Below are 14,614 nucleotides of genomic sequence, written 5' to 3'. Positions count from 1 at the left end.
GTCCACTTCACTGAGAAAGAACAGTCTCTCAACAAATGGTGCTCGGAGAACTGGATATCCAAATTCAAAACAATGAAAGAGGATGCCTGTCTCACACCATGTGCAAACATTAACTCAAAACAGATCAAAGACTTATATGTAAGAGCCAGGACTATAAAACTCCTAGAAGAAAATGTAGGCAAGCATCTTCAGGATTTGGCATTAGGCAATGGTTTCTCAGACTTTACACCCAGGGCACAAGCAGCGAAAGAAAAAAAATAGATAAATGGGACCTCTTTAAAATTAAAAAACTTTTGGCCATCAAAAGATGTTGTCATGGAAGTGAAAAGACCTCCTATTCAATGGGAGAAAATATTTGGAAACCACATATCTTATAAGGGTTTAATATCCAGAATATATCAAGAAATCACACAACAATAAAAAAAACAAATAACCCAATTTTAAAATTGGGCACAAGACTTAAATAAACATATCTCTAAAGAGATATACAAATGGCAGAAAAGCACATGAAAAGATGCTCAACATCACTAGTTATTAGGGAAATGAAAATCAAAACCACAATGAGATATCATTTCACACCCACTAGAATGGCTACTATTAAACAAACAGAAAACTGCAAGGGTTGAAGAGGATGCAGAGTAATGGTAACACTCCTTCATTGCTGGTGGCAATGTAAAATGGTGCAGCCGCTGTGGAAGACATTTTGGCAGTTCCTCAGGAAACTAAATATAGAATTACCATGTGACCTGGCAATCCCGCTACTAGTTATATCCCAAGAAGAACTGAAAGCAGGGACTTGAACAGACATCTGCACACCAATGTTAATAGTGGCATTATTCACAATTGCCAAAAGGTGGAAGAAACCCAAGTGTCCATCACCTGACGAATGGATAAAGAAATGTGGTATATACATACGACGGAACATTATTCAGCTGTAGAAATAAATGAAGTGCTGATGCATGTGATGACATGGATGAACTTGAAGATTTACACTTAGTGAAATAAGCCAGACACAAAAGGACAAATATTTTATGATGTCATTGATACGAGCTAATTGTAATAAGCAAACTCATCTAGTTAGAATCTAGCATATAGGTTACCAGGGGACAGACAAGTGGAGAGAGTAGAGGAGCTGATGCTTAATTTGTATAGAATTTCTATTTAGGTTGATTGTAAATCTTTGGAAAAGGATGGTGGTGATGGTAGCAAATTATTGTGAGTGTAATTAACAGTGCTGAATTATTCATAATAATGAATGTGTTTGAAAGGGGAATGTGGTTTTGAATGTGTTTGAAAGGGGAAATTTTGGGTTGTGTGTGTTACTAAAATGAAAGTTAGAAGATAAAACATTGCACTATGAACTATGTTGTGGGTGATGGACTGGGGCTAATAATACAAGTATAAGAATGTTAATTCATGAATAATAACAAATTTATGACACTAATCCAAAGTATTAATAATAGGGTGGTGTATGGGAAAAATATGCCTAATGCAAATTATGGACTTTAATTAATAGTACCATTTTAACATTCTTTCATCTATTTTAACAAAGGTACCACACTAATGCAAAGTGTCAACAATGGGGGTATATGGGAACATTACACTTATACATGACTTTTTTGTAGTCCTACAATTTTCTAATTAAAAAATAATAAAATATATATTTAGGAAAGCTAGATACATTTAGAAGTGTTCTATTCTAAAGAAAGAGGATAGGTTATGGAAATGGGGATGAGGAACGTCTACTGAAGGCATAATAGTTATTACTGATCCATCTGGATCAAGTATATTGGGGGGCAATAAACCTAAAACAGATTTCAAAGTATTTTATTTTTAAGAGTTTGAACTTTATTTACTGAAGGTATTTTAAGTAAGAATGTTACATTTGAACTTGTTGCTTTGAGAAGATTAATATGGAAGTATTCTACATTGCGGCATGGAAGAAGAGAGGCCTGAAGGTCACTGCAATAACTTAGTTTTAGAAAGATAAACACTCAGATGCGTAGATCGGTAACAGGAGTAGAAAAGAGAAGGAAAGGTGACAGAGGCAGCTAAATGTTTTATACTCTTTCCTTTCCATAAAGGATTTAGAGTCTCTTTGAGAAAAAATATGAGACAATTTTGCCTTCTTGGGGACATTTGATATTGTCCATGGACATTTTTGATTGTCACAATTGGGAGTAGGGGTGGAGAGTGGGGGAAGTGCTACTGGGGTCCAGTGGGTTGTATCCAAGGATGGTGCTAAATATCATGCAATGCATAGGACAGTGCCAGTTTGAATGTATTATGTCCCCCCAAACCCCAATATCTTTGATGTAATCTTGTGTGGGCAGACTTTATCAGTGTTGATTAGACTGTAATTCTTTGAGTGTTTCTTTGGAATGCACCCCACCCAGCTGTGAGTGATGACTCTGATTGGATAATTTCCATGGAGGTGTTGCTCCGCCCATTCGGGGTGGGTCTAAGTTGAGTCACTGGAGCCATATAAATGAGCTGACGGACAGAGGGAACTCAGTGCAGCTGTGAGTGATGTTTTGAAGAGGAGCTACAGCCAAGAGGAACACTTTGAAGAAACACAGGAGCTGCAGAAGAGAGACATTTTGAAGACGGCTGTTGAAAGCATACTCTTGCTCTGGAGAAGCTAAGAGAGGACAAATACCCCAAGTGCAACAAAGAGTGACATTTTTGAGGAACTGCAGCCTAGAGAGGAACGTCCTGGGAGAAAGCCATTTTGAAACCAGAACTTTGGAGCAGACGCCAGCCATGTGCCTTCCCAGCTAACATTCCGGACGCCATTGGCCATCCTCCAGTGAAGATATCCGATTGCTGATGTGTTACCTTGGACACTTTATGGCCTTAAGACTGTAACTGTGTAACCAAATAAACCCCCTTTTATAAAAGCCAATCCATCTCTAGTGTTTTGCTTTCTGGCAGCATTAGCAAACTAGAACAGATAGCCTCTATCACAAAGAATTACTCAGCCCTAAATATCAATTCTGCCAAGGTTAAAAAACTCTAATGGACATTGATTGATGTAATGGAATGTGTCCTCATAACTATTTCTCAGGGAAATAAAAAGTAGAATTTATCAGACTATTTTGAGCATTAAGGATAGTTCAATAAGTGGCACATCTGATCCACCATAACCTGCTCTATTTTTTTCTGTTGTACTTACCAAAATCTAAATTTTGTATTCCTACTTCAAATTCAGAATTATCTACTTATGTTTAATTTTATTTTTTGTCTCACGTTTCCCCTCGCTGTTGAAATATATGCTTCTTTAGGCAGGGATCATGGTATGTTTTACTATTTTCCAACACCAGTGCTTGGCTCAGTGCAGAACAGATAGGGTTTGCATGCATGAATCAATGATGTCAGTCAAAAATACACCGCATTGTATTATGGTCTAACTAATGTCACTGAGGTTTAAAAATTACGATTCTTATAGAAGAGGAAATAGGTATACAATATAAAGTATATTCTCCACATTTATTTCCTTCTTTTACACTTCTAAATGAACCAGAATTTTAGACTCTGAGATTGTCTTTACTGAGAAGAATCAACATGATAAGGAATTCCTTAATGCTGATTATAAATCTTTGTGAACAAATCAAAGGAGCTAAAGGTTCATTAGATATTGCAAGGAAGACAAGAGCAGTCAGAGAATACACAGCTCTAAAATTATGGATTTCCTACCAATTCAGAAGATTTTTAGTACTTTGCCTAGGAGAAAAACAAGTAGCAGCATGCTTTCTTACCCTGATATTCAACCTAGAATGAAGTCCACATATTTTTCAATGGTATTTTCTCTGAACCTAAATTCTTAATCATATATACGATAATGTTGATGATAATATTAAGTTCTTTAATATGTCAAAAGGCAAAAATTCATAACTTCATTATTGCCAAAATCTCCATTCACGTATTCAAATTTATAAGTCTTTAAGCTGAAACATATTAACCTGATGACTTATCAAAGATAAAGAAAATAAATAGTAATAAAATTAGATTTAATGGAGTAATAAAAAGGTTTGACATTAGAAATACAAGAATTGTAACAGAAAGTTATTAGATAATAGTGTAATGATAAATACTGTTCCCCAAAATTACCATATTATCCATATTAAACAAACTATATGGAGCAACACAGATTGTAAAAATAAACACAAGAAGATTTTTCTTGCTAAAGTTTATTTCTAAGAGTGATATTTTATGATAATTTAAAAACTCTCAACTGAACAATATCACAATACTTTAAAACCATAATTTTAAAATGAGCAAATTTCATGAAAATAAGACAGGTTTGCCTTATTTGGAAGATTCTTTGTTTAAATGTTTATGACAACAATAATTATGTCTAAATATTTATTGCACTAAAAATGTGTTAAGCATAGCCAGAAGGCAGAATGTAACACAACGTCTCTATCTTCATCAGTTTCTCCATCCAAGCATTACCTACTTTTTGTAGCAAGATACATAAGACACTTGAACCACATACGTATTTTTGAGTGAATTTAATACTCAAGGGAACACAAAGATATTTGAACATAAAGTTTTTATATTTAAAAGCATTTTCTTTGCAATATCTTTCTCTCTGTTCCCTGGAAATCAAATTTCCATGGATTTAATTTTAAAAGCCTTCTCTTGATTTTAATTTTCTTCTATTATTTCTATATAACATTAGGCTAAATATCCTTCAAAATAAATAGAAACGTGTTAAGTATAAATAAAGTGAACTGAGACTATTAAACCTAAAACACAAAAACAACATAAGATAGGATTCCCAGAAGTGTTATATCAATATATGAAATTCATTTTTGACCACTAATAATAAACACTTATTCATGCAAAAAATAGTTTCTACTTAGAAAAAGCATGAAAATTGCACGCAGAATACCACAATTCAGGTAAAGAATTGATAAGTCTGCCTTTATAAGCCACATTAATATTTCATCCTTGTATGTGTTTATATGTGCTCTGTACATGTGCAGACACAAACACATGGGGGTGGCTGGAGCAGAGATGATGTGGACTAATCGTTTTTCACAATTACTAGGAAATTAATTGGGTAGGGTAAAAGTAACAGGCAACAGATATCAGAGGAAATTCAGGAATTTACTTACATACCACAGAACCAATGCTCTCCACCCTATTTAAAACAACCAGATATCACGTTTATGTTTACGTGTCACCTCTATATCTCCCATCACGAAAGGTCCACACTGATGCCCATTATATTAATCATTCAGAATAGATTCCTATACCAATACCCTAATGGACAAACATCATGTAAAAAAAAAAATGCACTGAATCAACCTTTCAAAAAATTTTCTCTTCTCCCTTTTCAAGTTTTAAGACGGACTGATAAAGAGAAAAACAGGCTCTTAAAAGAAAAATGAGTCAAAACTTCAAATTGGCCATGCTCTCCTCCTGCTTGCCTCTACACCTGTTATCAGCAGTGTTCTACTTTCTCAGTTGCTTTCAAATAGGGCAGAAGACCAACCAAATCGACCTCAAATGCCTTAAACCTAACATTTTAATCTGAAGATGAAGAATACTGGGTTAGACAGAATAAATCCAGTTGCTTCAAATGAACAGACTTCAAGGAAGGGACTATTTGGAGAAGTTCAGGCAGGAGAATACAAGCCACCCTGAATCCAGCAAAATGTCAAGCTATGACCATTACTGGCACTGAAAGGAGAATGGGAGGAAATAGCTACTGGAGTGCTGGAACTATGGCAGGGGAACTTTCCCAGTGGACATTTAGTCCTGGCAGGATATAGCTACTTATAGAGACATGGCACTGAAGTGAGGACACATGAATAAATGTCTCTCTTCACATCTTTTGCATCCTTGCTATTGCCTCTCATTGGCCAAACCCAGGCACCACCTCCCCCCCATCTACTCCCTGCCTCCCCCACACACACCCCTTGCCCCCCACACACCCCTAGCCAGTGGGATAGGAAGCCATGGAGATTCCAGATTCAGAGGTCAGCCCTCCAGGTCTTCAAGCAGTGAAGAAAAGAGAAGAGAATGGAACTGGGGGTGGGAAAATGGAAACAAATGCAAGAGAGATACCCAGTCTTCTAAAAGTTATAATCTTAATTTCACTGTAGACTTCTACATTAAACCAAATAAAAGAATCAAGAATTGAGAAGACAGGTTTGACCAAAGCTTCTATCTAAACCTATATGTCAGTTTTGTCTTTTACATCTTATCCATTGGCATCAGACAGCTGACAATCATTCATGCCCTATGTATAACCTCTACTTATTATAAGACAATGCAAAATTGAGGCAAGTGATCACTAGTTAGTTAATGTGGATTTGCAAAGGAAAATCTTAACAAAGCACAAGAACCCCCAAATAATAATTTGGAAAGGACTTAAACAAGGTGATTAATTTCACTATTAAAAACTGCCCAATTCATTACACAATTCCGGGGCACACACACTGGCGTTCATTTTTATAGCTCCAGTCCTTGACACAGTCTCAACAAAGATGAAAAGCTCACCAAATATTTGTTGAATTGAGTTCTGCACTACGAGATAGAGATATTGTTAATGCAGAAACAGGTTCTTTGGTGAAGGGGAGCCAAACAGGAGTGAAAAAGCTAAGGGGAAAGGTGGCATCTGGTTCTTGAATCAAGAGTCCCTGACAAAGAAATAAAAAATTGTGGTGCAGGACAATGTGGGTCTTGACTCAATTGTGCATCACAAAATCAATTTAGTGATCTTGACAAACATTTTTAATAAATAAATGAAAAGGAAAAAAATAGTAAGTTTTCAGCATAAAGTGCAAGCAATAAGAATACGTATTGAGAAACTTTTGCTTCACATTTATATACAAGAGCATACTGAGTCGCAACATAAAATGCATATCTTATTGTGATCTAAGTACAAAATTTAAAAAACCCACTGGTCTATGGTTTTTAACCAGCTAAACAGCTGTCCCTTGATTTCAGTTAAAACAACCCTTTGCATCAGCAAGGCTAATCATGAGAAAATGAGGTCCTATGTAGCTACAGAAAGGATTGCTTAGATATCTTAACAGACTATAAAAGGAAAATAATTTGCTGATAAATTCACCTAGTAACAACAGTTAAGAAACCAAATCCCATGAAGGCTGGAATTTTAGTCAATTTTTATACTGTAAAAATACTGACAGAGAAACTATTCTGGGAAGGCAAATGACTATAATAAAAGCAAGCTATATTTAAAAAACCACAAATATGAAATAAATATCAGGACATTTGTAGAGATAAATGATATGTGTTACCAAATGGCCCTTGAGTCAAAGTTCACATTTGTTTTTGTATTTGTTCATTATTATATCTGTGTGATTCATATAACTGTTTTTATAGCCAATGATTATTGCATGGAAAGGATAATTTAAATCCAGAGTTCTCTATTTTAGCTGAAGAAAAACTTGGTTAATGTTAACATATATACAATTTTGCTATTTGATGGCCATTTCTTTAGATTACAGAAGTTATCATCCAGGTAATTGAAGAATTGAATGGATGAGCTGGCATATCCAATCACCTGTGTATTTCTGAGCAAGCTATGTGACCTCTCTGACACCCAATTTCCTTTATTATAAAGTATAGATAATAATTCTTACCATAAAGTGTCACTGTGAAGAGCAAATTAGAGATAACGCATGGTAAGTGGTTCACATGGCACATATAAGCCCTTATAAATCAGTGGTCTTGGTGGTAGTGTTGAAGTGGTGGCAATATCAGTGTAGTGAGGCCCTCATACCCCATTTTTCAGGTTCCCATGTGGAACAACTTCAGGAAGAAGAAATCTCCTGGCCTCTCTACTTACCAATGGATGGAGCAGTGATTTCACTGATTTTGAGAAGGAGCTGGATTATTTGGCTCAGCCCCTGTGTTAACTAGCAAGTGAGTTTGCTACCTGAGGCACATAGAAAACAATATTATGACACCAGGATTTCGAGAAAATAGTTCATTTATTGCAGGGCAGTCAGGTAAGGAGAGAGGAGATAAGGCTCAAATCTGTATCCTCCAGCTGAAAAGATTTAGGATTTTTATATGATTCAGTTGGAGCTGGACAAGTGAGGTGAGATGAGGTGATGCAGGGATGGCATGATATGAGGTAAGGTTGGAGGCAGGAATTAAGTTGAGCATGTGCAGCAGGAGATCATGTTAAGTTCATAATCGCATGTTTAAAAATGGCAGCCTTGACATGAAGATGGGTATGCTTTTAGCATTGTAATTAACTATAGGTAACTTTAGGTCAAAGTTTTATCCTTTTGCACATTCACCAGTCTCCAGATGTAGTTGGAACTCATCTTGACCAGCTTCTACAGGGGAAGAAGGATACAGTAACTAAGCTTTAGGTGAAGCAAGTGACTTAGTAATAAACATGAGTGGGTAGACTGCAGGAAAGAGAGAGAAGGCTTAGGCAATGGGCTTGCCAGCAGCCAGTTTTACCTTCCTCCTACCCTTTTATGGAAACTAACCTTCCTTTGGGATGTCATTCTAATCTTTCTCATGCTATAAATGCCCTGGGCAAGCCCTTTGCAAGAGGCCAGTGATTGCCCTGCTGCTCCGCTGATTAGGTGGCAATTTTTTTAAATAGGGTGAGTCAGCAGAAAATTTATCTGCATAGTATTTAAAACCAAAATGTGGTCTTCTATTACAGCTGAAAGTTCTGAAAGGAAACACATAGACTGGTTGCTGCTGCTGATGTTATTTCTTTCAAAAAAGACTAAGAACAGAATCAACAGGAAGGTGGGTGGCTTTGTTACTGAAAATTCCTGTATGTTTGGAGAATAGCTGTCTTTGGCAAGCTTATTGGATGACAGCTGATATACCTTCAGAAAAGCCTCTCTGTGTGAAACTGCTATTTTGTTGCATCTTAATTCTCTTCTCTTGGATACAGTACAGCTTCAAGATTTGAATGGCTTGCTATTTAACAGTAAGTGCTGATGTTGGAAATTCAATATATTACTTTGTTGTAAATGATCGTATTGTAATCACTACTGATATCACCAACTTCCTTCTGAAACAGATGCTAGGAAATGAATTTCCTGAATTAAGATAGTAGAGTGTTGAAATGCTCACTAAAAGCTAACATTCCAGATGTTCCAATACTCTTTTTAAGCCCAGACTTTTTTTTTTCCCATATAGAAATACCTTCTATTTCCCCAATCAATGATATTGATGTAATTCTGAATTCTGCATTAACATACCTTACATCGAGTGTTATGAAAATGTATATTTTCTATGTAATTGTCTTATCTTGATTTACTTAGGTCAACAACGCTAGCTTTGGTTTATTGCCCTCCCTGGAGTAGGATTATTTGTCTTGACAAGATTTAGAATGTGTAAGACAAGATCTCCTTGAGGATTTCCCGTGACATTTCCCTTTAAGCAAATTTTTTTTTGAGGTGAAGCTGAATATCAGACTTCCCTCCAGTGAACAGAAGGAATCTGAGTTCCAGTGTCACTTATTTGGGTGGTTGTAGCTCTTTGTTTATATGTTTATATGAGCTTAAAAATGCTATGTGCTCAAGTTAATTCTAGTAATGTTTATAATGATGAAATCTCACTGACATTATTTTCATGATTTGGCATAACACAGATGCCATGAGGTTAGCTGTCCATATCTTTTGGATTTTTTTTTCCCCATAGAAGTATGAGGCAGATATGAGGCAGAAGTATGATAGCATTTCATGCTATCTCCTCTTTGTTCTGTGGTTTTTTCTCTGAAAACAGAAGACAACCTTCACTCAAAAATAGGCAAGAATGAGTACAAGTGAATCTTTGTTTGGTATCAATGAACTCGTATTGGGGGCGGGTGTATCATATCAAGCCAATTACAGTAGGCAAGGTGTCTTTGCTGATCTAAAAAGGTAGGCTTGAAATTGACAAATAGCTTCATGTGCAATCAGGTAGTAAATTTCCTTTGGAGAAGGGGTCCTTGGAATGACTTTAGAGAGGCTCTCAAATATATTAGGGGTGGGGCAATGGCTGGATAATAGCAATCTATGAATCATTTATTAACTGAGTTGCAAAATGACACATTTTAGCTTTTAAAAAATCACTTTTTTTCTGTACTAGTATTGCACTAGAAGTCTAGTATTGTTGCTACCTTATCACAAGGATTTTTTGAGAAGCTGCTTGCATATTGCCTCCTAACATAGCAGTCAAGAATAATAGGGCATCTGTATAACAGCCTGCCTTGCTAATACGTCTTGATTGCTCACTCATCTATTTTCTTTAAATGTATTACTCTGACAGGAAAGGTACTTTAAGACAATCAAAGACAGTATTAGAAAAATCAGCATACAATGTAAATTACTGAGCACTTTTATAGGACTCACCAATCTTGGGATAGTGGTCATAAAGTGACTTTGACAGAGCTATTTACAGCCATGTTTAAAAAGGACAATTTAACTTGAAGTGAATAAAAAGTTTATCACATCAGTGTCTGCCTAAGTAATGCCTCACTTTTTTGTGGAGGATATTGGGGGTGGGCGGCAGGGGCATACTGTCAGAGAAGTTCAAAAAGCACATTACAGAGTCTGTAATTATCGTTATTGCTGTTCAAATGGCCTTGCTAAAGTGAAATAAAATGTTATCTCTACAGTCAAAGAAAAGCACTCCTTACCAAGACTAAATTGTTTACCTAGAGTTCTTTAATTATACTCGACATATCACATTAGAGAACAGAGATGTTAACTGTGATCAGTGATACTGTATGTATTCGATTATTGTGACTAGGGCAAAAGTTGTAAGAGTCAATAAACATTTTCTAGTTTATTTTTATTTACAACTAAGCATAAGAACATAAATCAGAACAATTTTTCACTTTTGAGTGATGATTTAAAACTAGTTATTTTTAAAGACTCACTTAGAGAAGTTTTCAGTTATAAGCTTTGTATTGAAGACGCAAACCTGAGTACCTGAGTCAGAGACATCATAACGAAGGTGACATGAGTAGGGACCACAGTCTTGGCACCAATACACCACTGACTTACACCAAAGACTAGGATCACAAAAAATTTCTGGATCTTCTGTTTAATCTTTTTTCTATAATTTTGTCATGATATTTTTATTTTCCAAGTTTGAACTTTTAAGCCTATTCACTGAGTGTACCAAATGTGAATTCAAAAGTAACTAATACCACATAGATGACAAGTATTTTTATAAGCAAAATATTATCTCATGACTCAAATCTATCACCTGTACTCCACATACTCTATCTTCAAATTGAGTACAATTTTCTACCTGGATATCAATAAATACTTGAAATAGAACTCTGAAGCTTAACAACTGCCATAGCTCAATGTGCCAAGCGCATGACACATGTTTTCAAAAAGTATTGCCATGACTTGTAATTGCTATTCATAAAACAAAATAAATACACCAAACAGTTTGGTTTTCCTCCTAATAGTTCTTCCATGTTGCAACTCATAACACTTGTGTGGATATCTGGCCGTCATCTCCATTCACACACTGCAGGGGAGCTATGTTGCAGCAATGTTTCCATGTCTACTCTAAAGCATATTCTTTTGAAGTTAACTCTTTGTATTAAATATTTGAAAAGAATTCAAATGTATTAGTGATGCCAACTCAAAGTTCCTGGGTGTAAAATAACGTGTTCATGTCTTTCTAAACTTAGAAAATCCCCAAATGTGTTATGTATTTCCTTAATGCCTTGTATTTTCATAGTGCATCTAGGATATTCATAGCACTTTCATATTTATTAGGTAATTGGTGACTCACAGTGACCCAGGGAAAGGGAGAGGAGCTATTATCACTTCTGTTTTAAAGATGATACCACTTGGACCCCATATATTCTGACCCAAACCTGTCCAGCGTGACTGACTTTTGAAACAATTCGGAGGGGTTTTAAAATTACAGTAAGTCCTTCCTATACATACTGAGAAGCACTAGAAAATAAAAATTAGAATGGCAAGTAGTTTTGCAATTGCTCTCCTCCCTGTTCCATAAATGCACTAAACTGAAAAAGGTAAACTGAAGTTCAGGAATGTCATTACAATTCTTAAAATGTAGTCATCTCTTGTTATGCTAGCTCAGCTTTGACACAAAGCACAGAATTTCACTTAGTACTGCTAGTATTTTGACAGAGCTGCTTTCATGTCTGATGACAATGATGCCCTTCAGCCACCAACTGAAAAAGCAGGCTACCAGAACGATTAAGTACTGCTCTCACCACATGGTTGTAAAAAATGTTCTCTCTTCATGTTCCGGAAATTCATTCATCTATAGGAAAACCAAAAGCATATGACCCACCTATGCTCTGGAAATCAACACAATTTGTGGATACTGTCAGAGAGACAGAGTGCCATGACCTCTCCGCCTACTTAGAAGATACTAGTATAGCTTGAGACAGAACAAATTTAGAGGCTAGTTCAGAAAGAGTGAGGGGAAGGCCATGGGCCACAAGGAAATGAAACCCAAGCATGATATCACTGTTAACTTTGCAGCTAGCAGAGAGGAAAAGAGGCTGTGAGCCACTTAAATAAGACCTATGACAAGTTTCCAGGCTGAAAAAACATGGGCAAGGAAAGGAAACAGATGGCACTGGAAATATCACAAGTGAATAAACAAGACATCAGGACAAAATTGCCACAAAATCAAGGTCTGTCAAATAGTAACAGAAATATTCTGGCAGAGGGAAGCACCACAGGCATCTCCGAGTGCCACAGGCATAGCACTGAGAAACATGCTTCAGTGATATATCATTGTTTCTGGAAGCACCTGCCAAGTTCTGGCAGTGTCTTCAGTGATTCCATTTTATCATAGTCTTAGTAGCCCATACGGGTGTGGGTGTGTGTGTGTGTTTGTGTGTATGCATGCACACGTTTGTATGTGTACATGCATACATATACATTTATATTCATAAGGGCATAATAATGTTAATCATAATCACTAGCATTTACTGAGTAGTTTAACTGCTAGTCACCTACCGAAATACTCAGAAAGATCCTATAAGGTCTGTACTATAATTATCCTCATTTTACAGATATTGAAACAGGCACAGTACAGTTAACTTTTCCCACAGTCATAGCTAGTAAGCAAAGGAGTAAAGATTTGAATGCAGGCTGTCTGTCCCTAGATTTCACATTCCTAGCAAGCTCTAAATGTACATACCAGTATATGCATTTTTTTCATTGTATGTAATTCTGATGCTCATGAATCAATGTTAATGACTTACTGTGTACCATCATCTAGTATATTTAAAGGATGTAAACTGCTAAGATGTTAACTGCTAATCTATATGATTCACTGACAAAATTGGAAATCAAATTAGTTTCTCTCTTCTTTTATCTCCTTGCTTACATGGGTCTAGTTGTGCTTTCATTATTTATTCATCTCAAACAACTTCAGCCTGTACATTTTCTGCTACTTCTGCTGGTGGCGACAGCACAGCTGCTAAACACAACAGGCACTCTCAGAGCCACACTGAGTGCCCAGGGAACAGATCACAGAGCTCCACAGTCCCCTTCTCACCACCCCACACATACATGGAGAAAATTCCACCAGGGGTGAATAAGGCTAGTATTATTTTTAAAACACTGAACCAGGTAAGTTCACCTTTCTCTACACATTCCTGTTTCTTTCCTTAGATCAAGAGAACAAAAGTCTACCTTGAATTACAAAAGCAGAGAATCACGGCCCCTTAGTCAATTCCCAGACTTGAGACAGTTTACAGATCCAGGGCCAGAATGAGGGGAAGGCCAGGTACCCTTGGGGAAGGACCCTGTTACACTGCCAAAAATGTATACTGTTACTTTTCCTCCCAGTCTTCCCCAGGGAGACCTATGGCCTTTTACCAGGGTAATTGTGTACTGGGGCAAAGGAAATGATCAGATATTTTGGGGATTATTAGACACTAGCTCAGAAGTGACATTAATTCCAGGAGAGGCAAAACGTCACTCTGGTCCACCAGTCAGAGTAGTAGCTTATGGAGGTCAGGTGATTGATGGAGTTTTAGGTCAGGTCCGTCTCACAGTGGGTCCAGTGGGTCCCCGGATCCATTCTGTAGTTATTTCCCCAGTTCCAGAATGCATAATTGGAACAGACATACTTAGCAACTGGCAGAATCCCCACATTGATTCCCTGACTCGTGGAGTAAGGGCCACTATGTTAGAAAAGGCCAACTAGAAGCCACTGGATAGTAAATCAGAAGCAATAGCAGATTCCTGGAGGGATTGCAGAGATTAATGCCACTCTTAAGGACTTGAAGGATGCAGGGGTGGTGATTACCACATCCCCATTCAATTCTCCTATTTGGCCCATACAGAAAATAGAAGAGTTTTGGAGTATGACAGTGGATTATCATTAACTTAACCAGGTGGTGACTCCAATTGGAACTGCTGTTATAGATGTGGTATTATTGCCTGAGCAAATCAACACATCCCCTAGTACCTGGTATGCAGCTATGATCTGGCAAATGCTTTTTCCTCATTAGCTATTAGTAAGGACCACCAGAAAGTTTGCATTCAGCTGGCAAGGCCAGCAATATACCTTCACTGTCCTGCCTCAGGGTATATCAACTCTCCAGCCCTATGTCATAATATTGTCTGCAGGGAATTTGATTGTCTTTCCTTCCCAC

At 36.9% G+C, this 14,614-nt stretch overlaps 1 protein-coding gene across 4 annotated transcripts in view; it reads right to left on the bottom strand.

Annotated features, from left to right (window-relative positions):
- KHDRBS2 (KH RNA binding domain containing, signal transduction associated 2) overlaps nucleotides 1-14,614 on the bottom strand; it is a 696,964-nt gene that overhangs the window by 300,823 nt on the left and 381,527 nt on the right. The gene's annotated exons all lie outside the window — the stretch shown is intronic.

The sequence above is a fragment of the Choloepus didactylus genome, chromosome 7 (assembly GCF_015220235.1).
Source record: "Choloepus didactylus isolate mChoDid1 chromosome 7, mChoDid1.pri, whole genome shotgun sequence".
NCBI lineage: Eukaryota > Metazoa > Chordata > Mammalia > Pilosa > Megalonychidae > Choloepus > Choloepus didactylus.
Note: the sequence above shows the minus strand (reverse complement) of the source record. Positions and strands in the feature narration are given on the sequence as shown.